Source organism: Tachyglossus aculeatus, unplaced genomic scaffold, assembly GCF_015852505.1.
Source record: "Tachyglossus aculeatus isolate mTacAcu1 unplaced genomic scaffold, mTacAcu1.pri SUPER_30, whole genome shotgun sequence".
NCBI classification, from domain to species: domain Eukaryota; kingdom Metazoa; phylum Chordata; class Mammalia; order Monotremata; family Tachyglossidae; genus Tachyglossus; species Tachyglossus aculeatus.
In genome coordinates, this window is record NW_024044837.1 from 7,002,013 (window position 1) to 7,025,212 (window position 23,200).

A 23,200-nucleotide genomic window follows, 5' to 3' on the forward strand; every position below is an offset into this window, starting at 1 on the left:
CCCATGTCGCTGCTGCCCAGCACAGATGAGTTTGATTTGTAGCAGATTGTCTTCCACTTGCTAGCCACTGCCCAAGTCTGGAATGGAATGGGTATGCCACTGCTTGACATTCCCTCCCAGAGCTGAGACTGGTAGATTACTGGAAACTCTCCAGGTGCCATCCTGAGAGGGTTTTAGGGTTTCGGGTTTTAGGAATCTCTAGTAAAGTTTATTTCTGTCAGATTGGTGTCATACTGATTGGCTTAGCTAGCACCATCTTGACAGATCCTCATCACTATTCTCAGTAGTCAATTCTCCCCCAGTGAGAATTGCTTCTGGGTAATCTCAGCCCCAGACTGATTGACTGGTAGTGCTATCTCCTACCCCAGTGCCCCAGACTATGCCAAGTGATGACAATCCAGTCATCATCACTGAAGTGATTCTCTATCCTCAGGCCATGGTAGAAAGGTTGTTATTGTGGAAAGCTTATGAGGAGTCCATTAGAAAATTTTAATAACTAGTATCACTGCTGTTTGAATACAGTAGAGAAGTGAAATGCTAAATGTGATACTGTTCATAGCAGTAGCTTGAGGGGGAAAATGGATAGAGAAACATTTCTGACAGAGAAGCACATTTGTAAATTTCAGTTTTTAAAATTTTCAGTTCTATCTTTGCTATCTCATGCAGGTAGCCAGTCAAGGAAATTTCCAGGCTACAATGTGCAGTGAGCCAAATTTTCCCCAACGCTTAGTCCTTTCTTGGGATTTGATGAAGCTCTAGCTGTCTATTGACAAATTGTACTTTCCAAGCGCTTAGTACAGTGCTCTGCACACAGTAAGTGTTCAATAAATAGGATTGAATGAATGAATGAATGAATGAAGCACATTAACTTTTTAATTAAACTAGAAGAATTAAATGCACAAATGTTGCAGGACTAGAATTCAGTGGCATCTCAAGGTGACAGTTTTTGTATTCTTGTTTTACCCCAACTTTAATCATTGGAGCTATTCACCCCTTTTAAAACTCAAGACATTTTAGGAAAAAGAATTTCAACAGCACATCCCTTTTTTGGTGTTTGGTTGATGGCACAGTGTAACTGTTGTCTTTAAGCAGTGTAAATGGTTCAAGAATGAATTATTGTGGGCTGTATAGTTGGATATATGTATCCTTCCCAGCAGTATCCTCAGTTGAGATCTCCTCCCTCTTCTCAAGTGCTACTCCAGCTACCTGTGCCTCTGACCCCATTCCCTCTCATTTTATGAAATCTCTAGCCCCTTCCCTCCTCCCCTTCTTAACTTCTATCTTCAACCGCTCACTCTCCATTGGTTCCTTCCCCTCTGCCTTCAAACATGCCCACGTCTCTCCCATCCTAAAAAAGCCCTCTCTTGACCCCACCTCCCCTTCAAGTTATTGCTCTATCTCCCTCCTACCATTCCTTTCCAAACTCATTGAACGAGTCGTCTACACCCGCTGCCTCGAATTCCTCTATGCTAATTCTCTCCTTGACCCCGTCCAATTTGGCTTCCGTCCCCTACACTCCAGCGAACCCGCCATCTCAAAGGTCACCAATGACCTTCCTCTTGCCAAATCCAACGGCTCCTACTCCATACTCCTCCTCCTCGACCTCTCAGCTGCCTTCGACACTGTGGACCACCCCCTTCTCCTCAACACGCTATCCAACCTTGGCTTCACAGACTCCATCATCTCCTGGTTTTCTTCTTATCTCTCTGGCCATTCATTATCAGTATCCTTTGCGGGATCCTCCTTCCCCTCCTATCCCTTTACTGTAGGGGTTCCTCAAGGGTCAGTTCATGGTCCCCTTCTGTTCTCTATCTACACTCACTCCCTTGATGAACTCCTTCACTCCCACAGCTTCAACTATAATCTCTACACTGATGACACCCAAATCTACATCTCTGCCCCTGCTCTCTTTCCCTCCCTTCAGGCTCGGGTCTCCTCCTCACTCCAGGACATCTCCATCTGGATGTCTGCCCACCATCTACAACTCAATATGTCCAAGACTGAACTCCTTATCTTCCCAGTCACTGTAGATGGCACTACCATCCTTCCCGTCTCACAAGCCCACAACCTTGGTGTCATCTTCGACTCTGTTCTCTCATCCAAGCCGTCACCAAAACCTGCCGGTCTCACCTCCGCAACATCGGCAAGATCCGCCCTTTCCTCTCCATCCAAACCGCTACTTTGCTGGTTCAATCTCTCATCCTATCCCGACTGGATTACTGCATCAGCCTCGTCTCTAATCTCCCATCCTCTTGTCTCTCCCCACTTCAATGTATACTTCACACTGCTGCCCGGATCATCTTTGTGCAGACACGCTCTGGGCATGTTACTCCCCTCCTCAAAAATCTCCAGTGGCTACCAGTCAACCTACGCATCAAGCAAAAACTCCTCACACTCGGCTTCAAGGCTCTCCATCACTTAGCCCCCTCCTACCTCACCTCCATTCTCTCCTTTTACAGCCCAGCCTGCACCCTCTGCTCCTCTGCCGCTAACCTTCTTACAGTGTCTCGTTCTCTCCTGTCCCGCCGTCGACCCCCTGCCCATGCCCTTCCCCTGGCCTTGAATGGTGCCAAATTGTACTTTCCAAGCGCTTAGTACAGTGCTCTGCACACAGTAAGTGCTCAATAAATGCGATTGAATAAATGCATGAATGGAATGCCCTCCCTCCACACATCCACCAAGCTAGCTCTCTTCCTCCCTTCAAAGCCCTACTGAGAGCTCACCTCTTCCAGGAGGACTTCCCAGACTGAGCCCCCTTTTTCCACTTTCCCTCCCCCTCCCCCCGCCCTACCTCCTTCCCCTCCACACAGCACCTGTCTATATATTTGTACGGATTTATTACCCTATTTATTTTACTTGTACATATTTACTATTTTATTTGTTTTATTAATGATGTGCATATAGCTATAATTCTTTTTTGTTCTGATGATTTTGACACCTGTCTACATGTTTTGTTTTGTTGTCTGTCTCCCTCTTCTAGACTGTGAGCCCGTTCTTTGGTAGGGACCATCTCTGTATGTTGCCAACTTGTACTTCCCAAGTGCTTAGTACAGTTCTCTGCACACAGTAGGTGCTCATTAAATACGAATGAATGAACGAATCCAGATAGTTCACTTGTCTGACTTGTTTTCACTGCTTTGAGTTCTACTTGAAGTGTATTGTAAAGGAGAAATAGGTTACTAATTTTTAATCAACAAATGGTATTTACTGAGCACTTACTGTATGCAGAGCACTATCTGTGTAATGTAAATTTAAGCAGTGGCCTCCAGTCTCCTTCTGTTATCTGGGTGAGCACTCACATGAATCTAACTCTAGACTCTAGGTTCATTGTGGGCAGGGAATGTGTCTGTTGCATTGTTATAGTGTCCCCCAAGTGCTTAGTACAGTGCTCTGCTCACAATCTAAGTGCTCAATAAACATGATCGATTGAGTGACTGACTAACTGATTTGAGCATTGAAGAGAAAAAGACGTGAGGGCATACAGTCTCCATCACTTGTCTGCTGTGTGACCTTGGGTAAGTCACTTAACTTCTCTGTGCCTCAGTTACCTCATCTGCAAAATAAGGATTGAGACTGTGAGACCCACATGGGAAAATCTGATTACCTTGTATTTACCCCAGCGCTAGAACAGTGTTTGGCACACAGTTAGTGCTTAACAAATACCATTATTTTTATTATTCTCCATTCCAACCCCTCTTTGTGCATATATGATTGCTTCTTATTATTAATGAACCTCTGAAAGAGTTCTGTCAGTGAAAATTTTGATGGCTACTGCGCTCCCTCGAGAGATAATGGGTAAGTAAAGATGAGGCTTTTGTTCCAGGGCACTGTTATTCCAAATACAAAAATACTGCATCGTGGCCTAGTGGAATGATCTCGGGCCTGGGAGTCAAACGACATGGATTCTAAGCTCAGCTCTGCTACATGTCTGTTGTGTGACCTCGGGCAAGTCACTTCACTTATCTGTGCCTCAGTTACCTCATCTGTAAAATGGGGATTAATACTGTTAGCCCTTTGTGGGACTGGGCCTAGGTCCAACCTGATTACCTTGTAGGTACCCCAGCACTTGGAACAGTGCTAGGCACACAGTAAGCCCTTAACAAATATCAAAATTATTATCATTATTGTCTCTATCTCAGCTCTTATAATATGGACTTTAGCACATAGTAAGCACTTAACGTGACATTATTATTATTTTAAAATGTGTGGGTGTGGAATTTAAATGAACAAATTGTGTCTTTACAAAGTATGAAAAAAAAGAACTAAGGAAGCTCCACCCCTTGACCTCCACACTGTGATTAGATGAAGAAGCAGAGAGAACAGTTAAGACACGGGTCAATTCAGGCTAAAAAAATACTCTTCTAAGGTAGAATAAAGATTTTATATTCTGTCCTTCAGAATTCAAACTAGCTGCCTAAAATTGACTTGACAGACCCAATAATGGGGAGAGCATTTGCAATAGAACAGTGCTTGGCACGTAGTAAGTGCTTAACTTGGTAGGCCACCGCGTGCCCCCGCTGCTCCCGGGAGGATCCTCTCCTCAGAGCGCCGCCATAGACGCCCGGGACTCCGTTCCCGAGAGGCCCAACCTCCCGCCATCACATCGCGTGGCCCCCGCTGCTCCGGAAGGATCCTCTCCTCAGAGTGCCGCCATAGACGCCCGGGACACCGTGCCCGAGAGGCCCGCCCGCTCGCCATCACACCGCGTGGCCCCCGCTGCTCCCGGAAGTATCCTCTCCTCAGAGCGCCGCCACAGACGCCCGGGACTCCGTAACTGAGAGGCCCACCCTCCCGCCATCACACCGCGCGGCCTTGCTGCTCCCGGAAGGATCCTCTCCTCAGAGCGCCGCCATAGACGCCCGGGACTCCATTCCCGAGAGGCCCGCCCTCCCGCCCGCCATCACACCGCGTGGCCCCCGCTGCTCCCGGAAGGCTCCCCTTCTCAGAGCGCCCTTATAGACGCCCCCTGCTTCCACCCCACCCCACTTAAGCGACCTTTCTTAAAGTGCCCCCCATCCCCGCACTTCCCAGTCCGGTCCTGACTGACTCTCCCCACCCCACCCCGGGAAAAAGGCCCTTGTTAGCACCAAGTTACATTAACGACAACCTCATTCGCACCTACTCAGCCCTCCCTTGCTAGTTGGCTGTTCGCTCCTCTCCCCAGGTATCTTTGCTCCCTGACCCCCCTTAACAGGCCCACCCTACTCCAGCACATAATAGTTTGTATCTGCTCTCTGTGACATCATTATCTGCCAATTTTATTATTGCCATAGCATATTAATCATTTAACTACACCCTATGATGCCATCGCCTACTTATATCATTACTACTGTTCTATTGCTTCTGAATCTCAATTGTTAACCTCCCGCTGTACTGTCACTCGCCCTACAGACCTCACCATGGACTTTCAATTCCCTTGCTCCCAACTGCCATTCCCATTCCTCACCTTCCCCTTCCCATCTCCCACCCAGCTTTTTCCCTCCCTCTCCCCCACCAAGACCACACCCCTCACCTCCTACCAAGGATCCCTCTGTACCAGCGCCAGTCCTCCACTCCTCCCTCCCGGCCCCCTCCCTCCCCCTCCCCCGCCCACACACCATCCCAGTTCTACTTTCCCATCGCCAACCCTCCTCCCACTCTCCCCGCCCAGGCCCCTGCCAACTCATCCCAATCCAAACCCTACCCACCGCTTGCACCCTTCCCCCTCCCTCCCCTCCCTCGACAGCTGCTGCCAATAGTGGCCTCTGGAACCCCAGCTCCGTTTTAAGTAAGATCCCTTTCATCCTGGACCTATTCCTTTCCAGCTCTCTACTCTTCCTCGCCCTAACTGAAACATGGCTGTCTCCAGACGACACGGTCTATTCTGCTGCTCACTCCAGTGGAGGCCTCTTCTTCTCCCACTCCCCCAGACTCACCGGAAAAGGAGGAGGTGTCGGTTTCCTTCTCGCCCCCCAATGTCGTTTTCGTACTATCCCTCCTCCCCTTTCCCTTTCCGTCCCTTGCTTTGAAGCCCACATTATTTGCCTCTACCACCCCTTCCAGATTCTTGTAGCCGTCATCTACCACCCTCCCGGCCCCACCTCCAACTTCCTTAACGACTTTGACCCCTTCCTCACCTTCCTTCTCTCCTTCTCCATGCCCACTCTGATCCTCGGAGACTTCAACATCCACATGGATATCCCTGATGACTCCTCTGCCGCCCGCCTTCTATCTCTCCTCGACGCTCCTAACCTCTTGCTCCACCCCACCTCACCCACTCACCAACTTGGTCATAACCTCGACCTCATCATCTCCTATCGCTGCACGGTGTCCACCCTCACCAACTCTGAAATCCCTCTCTCTGATCATAATCTTCTCACCTGCCTCCTCACTCACACTCCTTTCCCCTGTAAATCCATATTACTCCCTCACAGAGATCTACGCTCTCTTGACCCCATCCATCTTTCTGAGCGCCTCACACCCCACCTCGCCGCGCTCTCCTCTCTACCCAGTCTTGATGATCAGATTACTGCTCTCAACTCTACCCTTTCTACTCAGCTAGAATCACTCGCTCCCCTTTCCCTTAGCCGCTCTCGTACCACTAACCCACAGCCCTGGATCACTGCCACTGTCTGCCTCCTTTGCTCTTATGCTCGAGCTGCTGAACGCTGCTGGCGAAAGTCTAAACACCATGCCAACCTCGTTCACTTCAAGTTCTTCCTTTCCTGCCTTAACTCAGCCCTCTCTGTGAGACAAAACTATTTCTCCTCCCTTATTGACACCCATGCCCATCATCACCCCCAGCTCTTCCGTACATTCAACTCACTTCTCAGGCCCCCGGTTCCTCCCCCTCCTCCTACCATCACCCATAACGATCAGGCCTCCTACTTCATTAACAAAATTAAATCCATCGGGTCCGACCTCCCCAAAGTCACCCCCCCTTTCCCCCCCGGCTCTCAACACTCTCTGTTACTCTCCCATCCTTCCCAGCAGTATCCTCAGAGGAGCTCTCCTCCCTCCTCTCAAGTGCTACTCCGGCCACCTGTGCTTCAGACTCCATTCCCTCTCATCTCATGAAATCTCTCGCTCCATCCCTTCTCCCCTCCTTAACTTCCATCTTCAACCGCTCACTCTCCACTGGTTCCTTCCCCTCTGCCTTCAAACATGCCCATGTCTCTCCCATCCTAAAAAAACCCTCTCTTGACCCCACCTCACCTTCTAGTTATCGCCCCATATCCCTCCTACCATTCCTTTCCAAACTCCTTGAATGAGTTGTCTACACGCGCTGCCTCGAATTCCTCAACACCAACTCTCTCCTCGACCCCCTCCAACCTGGCTTCCGTCCCCTACATTCCACTGAAACTGCCCTCTCAAAAGTCACCAATGACCTCCTGCTTGCCAAATCCAACGGCTCATACTCTGTCCTAATCCTCCTCGACCTCTCAGTTGCCTTCGACACTGGACCACCCCCTTCTCCTCAACACGCTATCTGACCTTGGCTTCACAGACTCCGTCCTCTCCTGGTTCTCCTCTTATCTCTCCGGTCGTTCATTCTCAGTCTCTTTTGCAGGCTCCTCCTCCTCCTCCCATCCCCTTACTGTGGGGGTTCCCCAAGGTTCAGTGCTTGGTCCCCTTCTATTCTCGATCTACACGCACTCCCTTGGTGACCTCATTCGCTCCCACGGCTTCAACTATCACCTCTACGCTGATGACACCCAGATCTACATCTCTGCCCCTGCTCTCTCCCCCTCCCTCCAGGCTCGCATCTCCTCCTGCCTTCAAGACATCTCCATCTGGATGTCTGCCCGCCACCTAAAGCTCAACATGTCCAAGACTGAACTCCTTGTCTTCCCTCCCATCTCCATCTGGATGTCTGCCCGCCACCTAAACCTAAACATGTCGAAGACTGAACTCCTTGTCTTCCCTCCCAAACCCTGCCCTCTCCCTGACTTTCCCATCTCTGTTGACGGCACTACCATCCTTCCCGTCTCACAAGCCCGCAACCTTGGTGTCATCCTCAACTCCGCTCTCTCATTCACCCCTCACATCCAAGCCGTCACCAAAACATGCCGGTCTCAGCTCCACAACATTGCCAAGATCCGCCCTTTCCTCTCCATCCAAACCGCTACCCTGCTCGTTCAAGCTCTTATCCTATCCCCTCTGGACTACTGCATCAGCCTTCTCTCTGATCTCCCATCCTCGTGTCTCTCCCCACTTCAATCCATATTTCATGCTGCTGCCCGGATTATCTTTGTCCAGAAACGCTCTGGGCATGTTACTCCCCTCCTCAAAAATCTCCAGTGGCTACCAATCAATCTGTGCATCAGGCAGAAACTCCTCACCCTGGGCTTCAAGGCTCTCCATCACCTGGCCCACTCCTGCCTCACCTCCCTTCTCTCCTTCTACAGCCCACCCCGTAGCCTCTGCTCCTCTGCCGCTAATCTCCTCACCGTACCTCGTTCTCACCTGTCCCGCCATCGACCTCCGGCCCACGTCATCCCCCGGGCCTCGAATGCCCTCCCTCTGCCCATCCGCCAAGCTAGCTCTCTTCCTTCCTTCATGGCCCTACTGAGAGCTCACCTCCTCCAGGAGGCCTTCCCAGAATGAGCCCCTTCCTTCCTCCCCCTCGTCCCCGTCTCCATCCCCCCCATCTTACCTCCTTCCCTTCCCCACAGCACCTGTATATATGTATATATGTTTGTACATATTTATTACTCTATTTATTTATTTATTTATTTATTTTACCTGTACATATCTATTCTATTTATTTTATTTTGTTAGTATGTTTGGTTTTGTTCTCTGTCTCCCCCTTTTAGACTGTGAGCCCACTGTTGGGTAGGGACTGTCTCTATATGTTGCCAACTTGTACTTCCCAAGCGCTTAGTACAGTGCTCTGCACACAGTAAATGCTCAGTAAATGCTATTGATTGATTGATTGATTGATTGATTGATATAGCATGATCTCAGCTCATTCAAAATTCAAGGATGCAGGGATGTGAGGCTTCTAATAATAATGATGGTATTTGTTAAGTGCTTACTATATGCAAGGCACTGTTTTAAGCACTGGGGTAGATACAATGTGATCAAGTTGTCCCACGTGGAGCTGACAGTCTTAATCCCCATTTTACAGATGGGTAACTGAGGCCCAGAGAAGTTAAGTGACGTGCCCAAAGTCACACAGCTGACAAGTGGTGGAGCCGGTATTAGAACCCATTACCTCTGTCTCCTAAACCCGGCTCTTTCCACTGAGTCACGCTGCTTCTACTTGGCCAATAGAACTCCAGGGAAAGGGGAGGACCTAATCCTGTGTGATTTCTTTTCCATTTGTGATTTGCCACTCAAGACATTCTGTGGGGTACTATATGGCACTCCAAAACCTATGACTAATGAAGTACAGGGGAGGATACAATAGATAGAATGTAGATTGTTTCCTGCTAAAATGAAAGACCTGAATAAATTATTGTACAATACATAATGTATTGAAATATAAGAGCAAAACAGTAAATAAGTCAAGGAGAGGAGATTTAAAAAACAAGAGGACAGGTCATGAGGTGACCCTGGAGACTTGTAGAAGAACTCATTTAGGACAGATAAACTGAAAAGGAGAATTTAAATCTTTTTTGGTAAGATAGCTGATACAATTTCATCACTGGAACCAGACTGTTTTTAATGCTTTTTCAAAGGCTTCCTCCACATCCTTGTTCCTCAAACTGTAGATTAACAAATTCAACACTGGAATCACAATAGCATAAAATAGAGACACCACCATGCCATACTCCAGAGTGTAGCTCGAACTGGGTCTGACGTATGCAGCGAGTAACGTACTGTGACATATGGTCTCTCCCTCTAAGTGGGAGGCACAGGTTGAGAAAGCCTTGTGTCTCTCTTGAGTGGAGCAGATCCTCAGGATCCTCAGGATGGCATCCAGGATATAGCCATAGGAGATGAGCACAATCAGGACGGTGACTACCTCAATAGCACTCACAAAATTGAAGAGTAACACTTCGCTGATGTACGTATCAGAGCAGGAGAGGGATAAGAGTGGCGGGATAGCACAGAAAAAAATGTCTAACTTCGTTGGAGCCACAGAAGAATAAACTGAAGGTGGCAGCTGTGTGAAAAATACCATGCAGCATGCCAACAATATGCGAATCAATGATGAGAGGCACATAGATTCTGGGTGACATAATGGCCATGTAGAGCATAGGGTTGGAAATGGCTACATAGTGATCATAAGCCCTGGCAGCCAGAAGAAAGCATTCAGCGGTTCCAAAAGTTACCAAGAAAAGCATTTGTGCAGCACGGCCAGAAAAAGAGATGGATTTATTCCCCACTAAACTATTCAGCAACATCTTGGGGGTGACAACTGAGGAATAGCAGGCAACTAGGAAAGATAAGACACTCAAGAAGTAATACATGGTGTTATCAAGCCGGGAGTCCATCCTAATTAGCAGAACCATTCCCAGGTTCCCCACCAAAGTGAAAATGTAGATGGCTAGAAACAGCAAGAACAGGATGATATGTAGCTCCCCAGGAACTGGGAATCCCATCAGAACAAACTCAGCCATGGTAGAGTGATTATGCATAGCCCTCATCGTCTGTATGCCGTCCTGGAGGAAAACAAAAATTGTAGCTCTGATAAGCGATGTAAATGTGCCTGGAATTACAATTAAGGTTGTAATTTTATCATTTATTTGGCTCTTTTTCCTTCCCCATTTTTCTAGTCAATTATTTTGACTCACTAGCCATTTGTCTCGGCACCACAATTTCAATGCATTAATACATAAAGTGGCAGGACTGTTTTTGACACCCAATTTAAATATAATATAAAGATCTCCTGTTATCCCTTGCATTTATAAAACCCACTGGTTTAATGCCTACTTCAATTCTCTTTATCAGACCTTCATCCATCCCTCCTACAAATTCAATTACCAATCCTCACCTGATTCACTCCCTAGGGTTTCCAACTTCAAAAATAAAAATGCATCAAATATATTAGGTGCATTTTTATTTTTGAAGTTGGAAATATATATATATAATCATAAATAACTTCACTAAAGGATGCTTTCATTATAAATGACACTTTTTCCTTGAAGTATAAGTAAGACTTGTCTTAGTACTATCTAACAGGAAAGTTGAATCAGGAGAACATCTGTTTCACAGGCTGAGGGTCTCTCCTTGGGTGGCCCGAAAACCAGATCATCACAGTGTCATCTTGTCAAGAGCATGTCATCTTGACTGTGAGCCCACTGGGGACAGGGATTGTCTCTGTTGCTGAATTGCACTTTACAAACGTTTAGTACAGTGCTCTGCACACAGTAAGTGCTCAATAAATATGATTGAATGAATGAATAGTGGGGTGAGTCCCAGGGATTATACCTCCATCATCTGGTGTAGCCTGGTATTAGCGTTCCAAAACATGACAAGGCCTTAATACTTGCCATCAGAGGTTGGATTGTCTCAATTTAGTATCAAGGGACCCAGGGACTTCTTGTTGGATTAGCACTTCAGTGTCCCCACTTCCTGACTTGGCTCCTTACCTCCCTCCCCATTCTCTGTTTTATAATCTTTTCCAGTTCAATCATTTCTCTGAAACTCCTACTTCCTTGATCTCTCCTTCCCACTCCCACTTTATAGACCACAGCAGAGTGAATTTGCTTGGCAGAGCTTCCTCATTCTACATTCAGGAGAGACTCCTTTCTCTTCTAACCTTCCCCCAGGATCTCGGAGTCATTCTTGGTTTTTCTGCTATTACTGCTTCTTTTCCCCAAGTCTAAACAGAGTCACAAATTCACAATCCTTCAGGATACAGTCTGTGCAAATTAACCCAAAAATTTATTGGATATTCTCTTCTAAAGGTACAAACTCCAAGACAATCTTCTCATGAAGCTCTAGAAGGAAATGAAACAGAAATTTCCTTTTAAGTTACCTCTGGAGCTCTATTAATTTTCTACTATGAACGCAGGGGAACTAATTTCTGACACACCCAGGTGATCCATATCTCAGGTGAGTTATCTAGACATTCACATGTACTTGGAAGAATGTACTTTGGGAAGAATGAGAGAATCAGTAAAAAAAATCCAGTAGTAGTTAGAGGAATGTTTATCAAGTGTTTACTGTGAAATGGAGAGAGGCTTTAAGTATTCAGGTTCAAGTAATCCATTCCTAGATTTGAACAAGATTTAATAGCACCATGCAGTTACTATTCAATAACAAAATAGTACCATGCAGTAACATGAACCATACATTATTTCAATCATGACACTATCTCAATCTAAAGTAGAAGGTTTGCAAAATATCTATTCAAGTGGTATTGAAAGCTATATTAATTACTTAGGTTAGGAAAACAGGACATGCTGTTGGGAAGAATTTAATTTTATTCATCAATAAGTTAGTCAACCTGCAAGTTCAAAAAAACCAAGAGGGACTGGTACATGTTATCCATCCCAAGCACAGGTAGGCAAGTCAGTCAGTCAATCATACTTATTGACCACCTACTGTGTGCAGAGCACTGTGAGCACTTGGGAGAGTACAATACAATATAACAGACATATTCCCTGACCAAACCAAGCTTACAGTCTAGTGGGGGAGACAGACGTTAATATAAATAAATAAATTCCGTATATGTATGTAAGTGCTGAGGGGCTGGGGGGATGAATTAAGGGGACAAGTCAAGGAAATGCAGAAGGGAGTTGAAGAAAAGGAAAAGAGGGCTTAGTCCAGAATGGTATTTTGGAGGAGATGGACCTTCAATGAGAGTTTGAATGGGAGGAGAGTAATTGTTGGATATAAAGAAGGAGGGTGTTCCAGGCAAGGGAAAGGACCTGGGTGAGAGGTCAGTGGTGAGATAAATGAGATCTGAGTACAGTGAGAAGGTTAGCATTAGAAAAGCAAAGTGTGCTGGCTGGATTGTAGTAGGAGAGTAACAAGGTGAAGTAAGAGGGGGCAAGATGATTGAGTGCTTTAAAGCCAATGGTGAGGAGTTTCTGTTTGATGCAAAAGTGGATAGGCAAACACTGGAAGTTTCTATGGTGGGTGGAAACATAGCCTGAATATATTTGTAGAAAAATGATCCAGGTAGCAGAGTGAAGTATGGATTGGAGAGGGAAGAGACAGGAGGGTGGAATGTCAGCAAGGAGGCTGATACAGCAGTTAAGGAGGCATAAGTGATTGGATTAACGTGGTAGCAGTTTGAATGGAGAGGAAAGGGTGAATTCTAACCCTTTATGAAGTTGTGAAGATCAAACAGACAGGATTTAGTGATGAATTGAGTATGTGCATAAGCACAACTAAGACTAAATCTACAGGGGAAAAGTGAGACCAAAATTAGGTAATGATGATCAGTTTATAACCAAATTCAGCACTGGAACAACTCACATTTTCCTACATCACTATATTACTCATTTTTCTGGTAGCCACCATTTTTACCTCTTTCTCCAACAGTATCAGCAAACTCTTTAATTTCCCAATCATTTCGATGTTTTGTTCAGAATTAGAGGTTTAAACGTTTACACGGCTCACTACGCTGTAATGCCAAAAATACCTTCACCTGCATCATCTGCACTACTGTATCCTTCTCTTATTACTCAGCTGCAGGCTAGATTATTATTGTCATTATGAAGTGAAGGCTAGAACAATGGTTTAAATGTACATAAATCCTAGTTTGGGGGGATTTGTTGAAGGGAATGAATAGTAGTTTTATTATTTTCATTGAGCATTTATATTTAAACAGTGTTAATTGGTTAGGTGATACATTACTTTTATATAACAATCAGTGATAGGCAAGATAAGGCAAATTATTAGAATTCACAAATAGGCAGTTTCTGATGAACTGTTGCTTACATGAAAACACAGATTCATTCTGTGATAAAAAACAAATGAGGGTTTATTGTGCCAAACTTGGAAATACTGATGTTCTGGAATTTGATTTTAAATTCCCTTGATTTTCTTCTTTCTCTCATTCATTCATTCATTCATTCATTCATTCATTCAATCATATTTATTAAGCACTTACTGTGTGCAGAGTACTATATTAAGTTCTTGGGAGAGTTCAATGTAACAGTAAAAAGATACATTCCCTACCCACAATGAGCTTTAAGTCTCATGTCAGGAAACTATTTTTCTTTACCTTCTTTAATATCACCATCATCACGAATATTTATTAAGGGCTTACTCTGTGCAAGGCATTGTTCTAATTTTTTTCTTCTTTATCTAAGTGCTGATGTGATTTCATGAAGCTCAACTAAGACAAGATTGAGAAGCATGGTGTCCTAATGGAAAGAGCATGGTCCTGGGAATCAGAGGACTTGTCTGCTGTGTGACTTTGGGTAAACCAATGAACTTTTCTGTGCTTCAGTTCCCTCATCTGCAAAATGGGGATTCAATACCTCTTTTCCCTTCTACTTAGATTGTGAGACCTAACTGGGACCTTTATCTTTTATCTACCTCAGCACTTTGTACAGTTCTTGGATAATAGTAAATGCTTGACAAATATTATATTATATTATTATTATTATTATTATCATCGTCAGCATCATTATAATGATGATGTGCCTGCTAATTCTGTTGTATTGTACTCTCCCAATCATTTAGTACAGGACTCTGCATATAGAAAGTGCTCAATAAATATCATAGATTGAATTTATTATTATTAGAAGTAGTATTAGTAGTATTCCTGACCCAGAAGAGGAAGGAATAAGAATATGGAACAAACTGCAAACACACCATCTGGAAAAAAATATTAAAATTCAACAATTCAAATCCAAAAACATACATTTTTAAACTATATAGTAATGAATCACAGTTCACTGCTTGGAAGGCGAAGTCCTTGGTCCCTCACCTCTTCAGATAAAGGACACCTTGGTGAATCAAAGCCACAGCCTCACTAGCATTCTAGCCATTGCTCCCCCAGAACTTTGTACATTATGCTTAAATTGTATCTACCCCGGTGCTTCATACAATGCATGGTATATAGTAAGAGCTTAAAAAATACCGTAATTACTGTTAGGGGCTTCTTCTCTCCCTCTCATCTTATTGGACATCAATCAGTAAATCAACCAATTTTATTTACTGAGCACTTACTGTGTGCAGGGCAGTGCACTAAGCACTTGTTAGAGTTAAAACATAACAACATAACAGACACATTCCCTGCTAAAGCTTCTCTTGCAGAAATGAGCGGTGTGTGTGAAAAGGCAAACATTTCTCCAGTATATAAGGAGGCCCCTCAAATCCCAGCCTCCAGAACCCCAGGATTAAGGGAGTCCAGGGCTGCACAGTTCTGGACTTCTCCTTGCCAACTACTCCTGCTTTTGTGATTCCTTCTAGCCTAGTATTGCTATCCCCTACTTCCCACATGTTGTGAGAAAGTCCAGGAAGAGCAGTGCTCATTGATAATGATTAAATAATGAGATGGGGTGACTGTACTGTACAGCAAGAGACTGGTCACTTTGCTCTTGCTTTTGAGATGATCAATCAATCAATCGTATTTATTGAAGACTTTCCACACGCAGAACACTGTAGTAAGTGCCTGGGAGAGTACAATATGAATCACTAAGTGCTTGAAAACCCTGACTTGCTCCCTTTGTTGCTTCCCTCATCCCAGCCCCACAGCACTTATTTCCATATCTGACATTTATATGTCTGTATTGATGTCAGTCTGACCCCTCTAGATTGTAAGCTCATTGTGGGCAGGGAATGTTTCTGTTTATTGTTGTAGTGTACTTTCCTAAGCGTTTATTACAGTGCTCTGCACTTGGTAAGCACTCAATAAATGATTGAATTGAATGAATAAATGAATGAATTAATGAAAATAAGAGGGTTGGTAGACAAGTTCCCTATTCACAAGAAGTATTCATTCCAGATTAGTTAATTAACTATGAGTGAATTGAAAGGAATTTAAATCCGTTCCTATCATTGAAAACCAGAACATAGATCAGTTTTAAAGCATTTGTTTTTACTAATGTGAGTTGTGGTCAGTTGTAATATTAATGAATATTATGCCATTTGTTAAATGCTTACTATGTTTTAAGCCCTGGGGTGGACATAATGTAATTAGTTTGGATATAATCTATGTCCAACATGGGGTTCAAAGCCTAAAGAGGTGAAAGAATAGGTATTTAATTCTCATTATACAAATGAGAAAACTGAGTCACAGAGAATTTAAATGACTTGTCCAATATCACACAGCAGATAAGTGGTGGCACTGTGATTAGAACTCATGTCTCCTCACTTCACATTGTGTGTTAGTCATAGCCCTATGAGGAGTCTATTGTTCCTTATATACTTCATCACTAAAAATGTTTCTCTATATCTTTTTAAAAGCGTCATTCACATCCTTGTTCCTAGACTGTAAATTACTGGATTTATCATGGGAATCACAACGGTATAAAATGGACATCACCATGCCATGCTCCAGAGTGTAGCTTCAACTGGGTCTGATGTATGCAGCTAGTATCATACTGTGATATATGGACACTCCCGCCAGGGACGAGGCACAGGTTAAAAAAGTCTTATGTCTCCCTTGAGCTGAGTGGATCCTCAGGATGGTAGCCAGGATGTAGCCGTAGGAGATGAGCACAATCATGACGGTAACCAACTCAATAGCACTCACAAAATTGAAGAGTAACAGTTCATTGATGCGTGTTTCAGAGCAGGAGAGGGATAGGAATGGGGGGATATCACAGAAAAAATGTCTGATTTCATTGGAGCCACAGGAGGATAAACTGAAGGTGGCAGCTGTATGTAAGATGCCAAGCAGGACGTCACCAATATAAGAGTCAGTGATGAGCGACACATAGATTCTGGGTAACATACCGACCATGTACAGCAGAGGAGTAGAAATGGCCACATAGCGATCATAAGCCATGGCAGCCGGGAGAAAACGTTCAGTGATTCCAAAAGTTATGAAGAAAAACGTTTATGTGGCACAGCCAGAAAAAGAGTTGGATTTATTCCCCACTAAAAAATTCACCAACATCTTGGGAGTGACCACTGATGAGTAGCAGGCATCCAGAAAAGGTAAGACACTCAAGAAATAGTACATGGGGTTGTGAAACCAGCAGTCCATTCTATGCCCAGGTTCCCCACCAAAGTGAAAAGATAGATGGCTAGAAACAGCAAGGACAGGATGATCTGTAACTCCTCAGGAACCGGGAATCCCATCAGAACAAACTCAATTATAGTAAAGTCATTATGCATGTTCACTGCCACCATGTTCAATCTGTAAATTGTAGAGAGTTTTGAAATTAAGAACTAAGCTGAAATGTCCATTTTATCATTTGTAAAATGATTTAGCCTTACATAGACATTTATCAGACATTTATTTATGAAGTCAGTGTATTTATTCAATGTGTCAAACTTCTATTTTCTTCATTCTCCTTAAATGAAAATGACCCAATTCATTAGACAGTTTTAAAGTAAAATATGGACTGGATTCCCTTGAAAGCAACCAGTCCATATTGTCTAAATTTCAAGATGTTTTGCAAATTTCACCTTGACTTCAAACTTTCTTTGCTTAAACATTCCTTCTTCTTATTTATTCTCCACAAGCACAGAGAAATGGAAGCATGAGTAATCTGGGTGAGTTTGAGTCCTAGACAATTTAGATAAATGAGAATTTAAAAACACCCACACAACTCTATTCCTTTCACAATATATTTTGCACCTGAATGTTGCTTCTCTCCCTTATGCCTCTCCAATTTTTCCTTCATACAGTTGACATATCACCTTTTCTAAGTGACATATGTAAGATATTCTCGTCCTTCCAAACATCCAATATCTACCTATTTCTTCTTAAGTGAAAGCAAACCCACAATATTTTTCTTCAAGGTTCTCCATCCTTTGCTTCATTCTTAGTTATCCACTCTTCTCCTGCTACTCTGCAGCTAATTCTCTTCATTTTGTGGCTATGAGAAACAGGATGACTATGAGAAGCAGTGTGGCTTAGTGGAAAGAGCCTGGGCTTTTGAGTCAGAGGATATGGGTTCAAATCCCAGCTCTGCCACTTGCCTGCTGTGTGCCTCATTTACCTCATCTGTAAAATGGGGATTAAGATTATGGGCCCCACATGGGACAACCTGACTACCTTGTATCTACCCCAGCGCTTATAACAGGGTTTGGCACAAAGTAAGTGCTTAACAAATACCATTATTATTATTATTATTATGTGATTTTCTAACTGTGCCTAGCTCACACCTTTCTCACATCTGTTGTTCAAACCTTCCCTTCATCATACTCCTCCTCCTGCCAATACACTAAATCATGTATCTCCCTCTAAAAAAGTTACCTTCTTTAGGAGACTTTACCAACTAATTCACCATCTAACTGGGCATGCCACCTCAATTCTAATTAACATGACTATTATTATTTATCCATATTAGGTATTTAATGGCTTTTGTTTTCCACTTTTACCTCAGTGTTCTTTACTCTTTTGCTGAATGTAAATTTGACAATATGTTTCTGCTCATCTCCCATGGTTTGTAAGCTTCTCCAGGTCAGGAAATGTCTTTAAGGCCTATTGTATTTTCCCAAACACTTTGTTAGGTGCCAGTAAATGCTAAAGATATCCTTATACTGCTGCTGCTGATGATGATAATGACGGTAATATAATTTAAAACTCTACTTCACTTAGCCCATATGGACATAGTCTTGGCCAGACACTTTCTCAGTACACTCCCAAAATACAAATATTGCCCGGAACATGAAGTTTCCTAACCTCACTGAATCTGAACGGTAACACAGTAACATTAATATTCATGTACAATCATACTAACTGCTTAATAAACTCTATTATTATTACAACTACTACCACAGTAAAAATACCAGGGAGAAATCATGGGAATGATCACAACCATTTATAAAATCCTCATCCTTGGCCCATGTTTCAATCAAATCTTCCAGAAATTTGTTCATCCTTAAAACAAATCTGATTTTCTGGCCTTCCCAGACTGAGCCCCCTCCTTCCTCTCACCGTCCTCCCCCTCCCCACCCCCCCGCCTTACCCCCTTCCCCTTCCCACAGCACCTGTATATATGTATACATTTGTACGTATTTATTACTCTATTTATTTTATTTGTACATATTTATTCTATTTATTTTGTTAATATGTTTTGTTTTGTTGTCTGTCTCCCCCTTCTAGATTGTGAGCCCGCTGTTGGGTAGGGACCATATCTATATGTTGCCAACTTGTACTTCCCAAGTGTTTAGTACAGTGCTCTGCACACAGTAAGCGCTCAATAAATAGGATTGAATGAATGAATGAGTTTTCAAATTTTGCACTAGGCAAGTTTCATACTAATGAGGACACATGCTATCCATCTGAAAATCCACCCAGCCATAACTTACTAAAAAATGCCTTTCCTCGTAGTCAGGGAGAAACTTTGAGTATACACTCCCGATTTTCCTCTCCTTTGGCCCCTGTGCAGAGCTAAGTGTGGATGGAATAGCCTCATGTAGGAGAGGAGAAGAAAAGGAATTGATATTTCCCCAATCCTTAGCTGAATAATTATGTTTGGGGCCTTTCAGTTCAGGTGTGGACCCAAAAATGTTGGCCTAGAACCGCCTCCACCAAGAGACTATCACCATAACCTCCCCCACGTCTTTCTGTCCTTGATATTTTCAGGCTCAGTGCCTTGGTAAAACGCCCTCCTCCATCATCCATCTATTTCCTTTCCCCCTTTCTCCATAGAGGAGTGGATCTAGGAGAAAGGGTTTCCTTGTCCAACATTCAGGACTGGCATGTGGCCCCTTTCCCTGCTAACCCACCTGTCAGTATCCTGAAGTCATCCTTGGTCTCTCTATACTATTTCGTTTCCCCAGGTCTGAGCAGTATCATGCCCCACAGTCTTTCAAGATCCCGCCCTGAGCCAAACACAACATTTGATACTCAGTCTTCAAATCAATCTGATTCTAAAATGTTAGATGTGAAGAAACCAGAATTTCCACTCAGAGTTATCTCTGGAGCTTTATTTATTTTTTCCATGAGCCTTTGGGAAGTATTCTCTGACATACCCATGATTTCCATAGCTTGGAGGAGTTGCCAAGACCAACAGGTACATTGTGTCCTTTGTGAAGAATGAGAACATCAGAAACACATTACAGAGATATATTCTGTTCAGGCTTCCTATTGAGTTTATCCAACATGCAAGATGCCGTTGGTGGTTCTTAGATTAGAACCTTTCATCACTGATGGTGATGAATCATTTTTCTACAAAATGCTTCCCTGTTTAACCACTCCTCAGGAAACTCCAGTGGCTTCCCATCTACCGCATATCAAACAGAAACTCCTTACCATCTGCTTTAAAGCACTCAATCACCTTCCCCCCTCCTACCTCACCTCACTGCTCTCCTACTATAGCCCAGTGCACACATTTTGCTCTTCTAATGCAAACCCTGAACTCGTCTATCTCGCCGCTGACCTCTGGCCCATGTCATGCCTCTGTTCTGGAACATCCTTTTCACATCTGACAATTACTCACCCCATCTTCAAAGCACACCTCTGCCAAGAGGTTTTCCCTGGCTGAGCACTCATTTCCTCTTTGCCCACTCTCTTCTGCATCAACCTGATTTGCTCCCTTGATTCATCCCACCCATAGACCTGCAGGACTTACGTACATGTTCGTAATTTATTTACATTAATGTCTGCTTCCCCTTCTAGATTGTGAGCTCGTGGTGGGTGGAGAGTGTGTCTACTGATTTTGTTATGTTGTTGTATTGTACTCTCCCAAACACTTAGTACAGTGTTCTGCATGCACTAAGCATTCAGTAAATACAATTGATTGACTAACAAGTACCATGATGATGAAACCACCACTTTGTACCTTTTGAGCTACCCTGCATTTACAGAACTAGAAATATGACAGAGCAGATCAGTAAAAGTGAAAATGATGAATGGATCATAGGGAAAGGGGAACCAAAAAGAAATAAACAAAACATGGGAATCATTTGCCTTGGAGAAGATTGTCATTGTTTTATTATTATTAAATGCCGTCGAGTCGTTTCTGATTCATAGTGACTCCATGGATATACTTTCTCCAGAACATCCTGCCCTCTGCCATAATCTGTAACCTTTCTAATGGTTCTTCTGTTATCTTTGTTATGGTCCCTATCCATCTAGCTACCGGTCTGCCTCTTCCACGTTTTCCCTAGACTTTTCCTAGCATTAGTGTCTTCTCCAAAGAATTATTTCTCCTGATTATGTTTCCAAAATGTGCTAATCTAAGTCAAGTCATTTGGCCTTCCAAATTGTCACCGTATAGAGATTTGAAAAATCCCTACACTTCAGCTATCCACAAATAAATGACATGGAATAATTTTGAAAAACTACAGTACCATTTTATAGGAATGTTATGGATATCATTATTAAATCAATTGTTTATATGAAAGCTATATTGGGTTGAAACAACCTTAATTAGAATATAGAGTGTGGATCTCACCTCATTCTTAAAACAATTTATCTTGAAAACTTACAAATGATGAGCATAATCACCAAACCACTATGAACTACAGTGAAGAATAGAACATATTTCAATGCTTCAGAGTTCACAAGCACCCATTTCACATAGGTTCCATGAAATACAGTACTAAAACAATAAAACATTATGAGAACGCTTTTTCTACTGACTCTGATTTTATTAAGCAGTTTTTAAATTCATATTTTGAAAGATTGATAGGAATTAGTCGAGTCTTTTCAAAGCATCTTTTACTTCCTTGTTCTTCAGGCTGTATGTCAAGTGATTCAGCATGGGGATCACGAGAGCATAGAACACAGAAGCCATTTTATCTGTATCCAAGGAGTGACTGCCTTGGGACTTCAGGTACATGAAAAAGAGAGTCCCATAGAAAACTGTAACAGCCATCAAGTGAGAAGTACAAGTGGAGAAGGCTTTCCACCTCCCCTCAGAGGAGCGGATCCTCACAATGGCCGAGATGATGAAGAAATACGACACCAGAACAACTGTGAGGGTGAAAATCAAATTACTGCCAGAAAATGTAAAAATGATTGTCTCTGGTATGTGGGTATCAGAGCAGGAAAGTTCCAGCAGAGGGAAATGATTACAATAGAAATGGTTGATTACATTTGAGGAACAGTAAGACACTAAAACTACATAAGTTGAGACAATCACTCCTTTAATGAAGCTATAGGTGTATATAAGAATAACTATTAAGGTACAAACTCCCCTTGAGATGATCATCCTATAAAGCAATGGCTTACAGATAGTCACGCATCAGTCATAGGCCATAGTAGCGAGCATGAAAATCTCTGCAATAATTAAAGTTGAAAAACAGCCTATCTGTGAAGCACATTCATAATAAGAAATGGTTTTGTTCTTTGCTAAGAAGTTCACCAACATTTTGGGGGTAATGGCGGTGGAATTACCTAGATTGATGAAAGCCAAATGCCAGAGGAAAAAATACATCGGAGCTTTCAGTTGGGAATCTATATTGGTAATCTTTATTATCCCAAGATTTCCTATTGCTGTAATAAGATAGATGATTAGAAACACCAGGAAGAGAGAAATCTGCCATTCTGGATGGTTTGAGATTCCCGAGAGAACAAACTCAGTCACATAGGTCACGTTTCTCTGTGCCATGTATTCCATCTGCATCAGCTGCTTGATAAAGAAAACAGGTGTCTTAGTAGGCAAGTGTCTTCTGAGCAGGACAATAGTTGTTTTTCAATGGTATTTGCTAAGAGCTTACTATGTACTATTTGATAGTTTTATTATCAAATAATTAACAAATGCATTGGAGTAAAGTAGTACTCTCCCATGTGTTTAGTGATGATGACGGCATTTACTAAGAGCTTACTATATGCAGAGCACTGTTCTAAACGCTGGGGAGGTTACAAGGTGATCAGTTTGTCCCTCTTGAGGCTCACAGTCTTAATCCTCATTTTACAGATGAGGCAACTGAGGCACAGAGAAGTGAAGTGACTTTGCCCAAAGTCACACAGCTAACAAGTGGTGGAGCCGGGATTTGAAACCATGACCTTTGACTCCAAAGCCCGTGCTCTTTCCACTGAGCCACGCTGCTTCTCTAGTGATGCCTTGGTCAAGTGCTTATCATAAAATATTAAATTTTTCATATTGTATGAAATATCTGCATTTTTCCCCAGGGTGAATGTTCTAGTGCTTATCTATATTAACATGTAGAGAAGCAGCGTGGCTCAGTGGAAAAAGCCTGGGCTTTGCAGTCAGAGGTCATGGGTTCAAATCTGGCTCCA

At 43.3% G+C, this 23,200-nt stretch overlaps 3 pseudogenes; all 3 read right to left on the reverse strand.

The window, feature by feature from the left end:
- Positions 1-9,625: 9,625 nt before the first annotated feature.
- Positions 9,626-10,565, reverse strand: LOC119921832 (annotated as a pseudogene).
- Positions 10,566-16,305: 5,740 nt separating this feature from the next.
- Positions 16,306-17,044, reverse strand: LOC119921833 (annotated as a pseudogene).
- Positions 17,045-21,625: 4,581 nt separating this feature from the next.
- LOC119921850 lies at positions 21,626-22,577 on the reverse strand (annotated as a pseudogene).
- Positions 22,578-23,200: the final 623 nt, after the last annotated feature.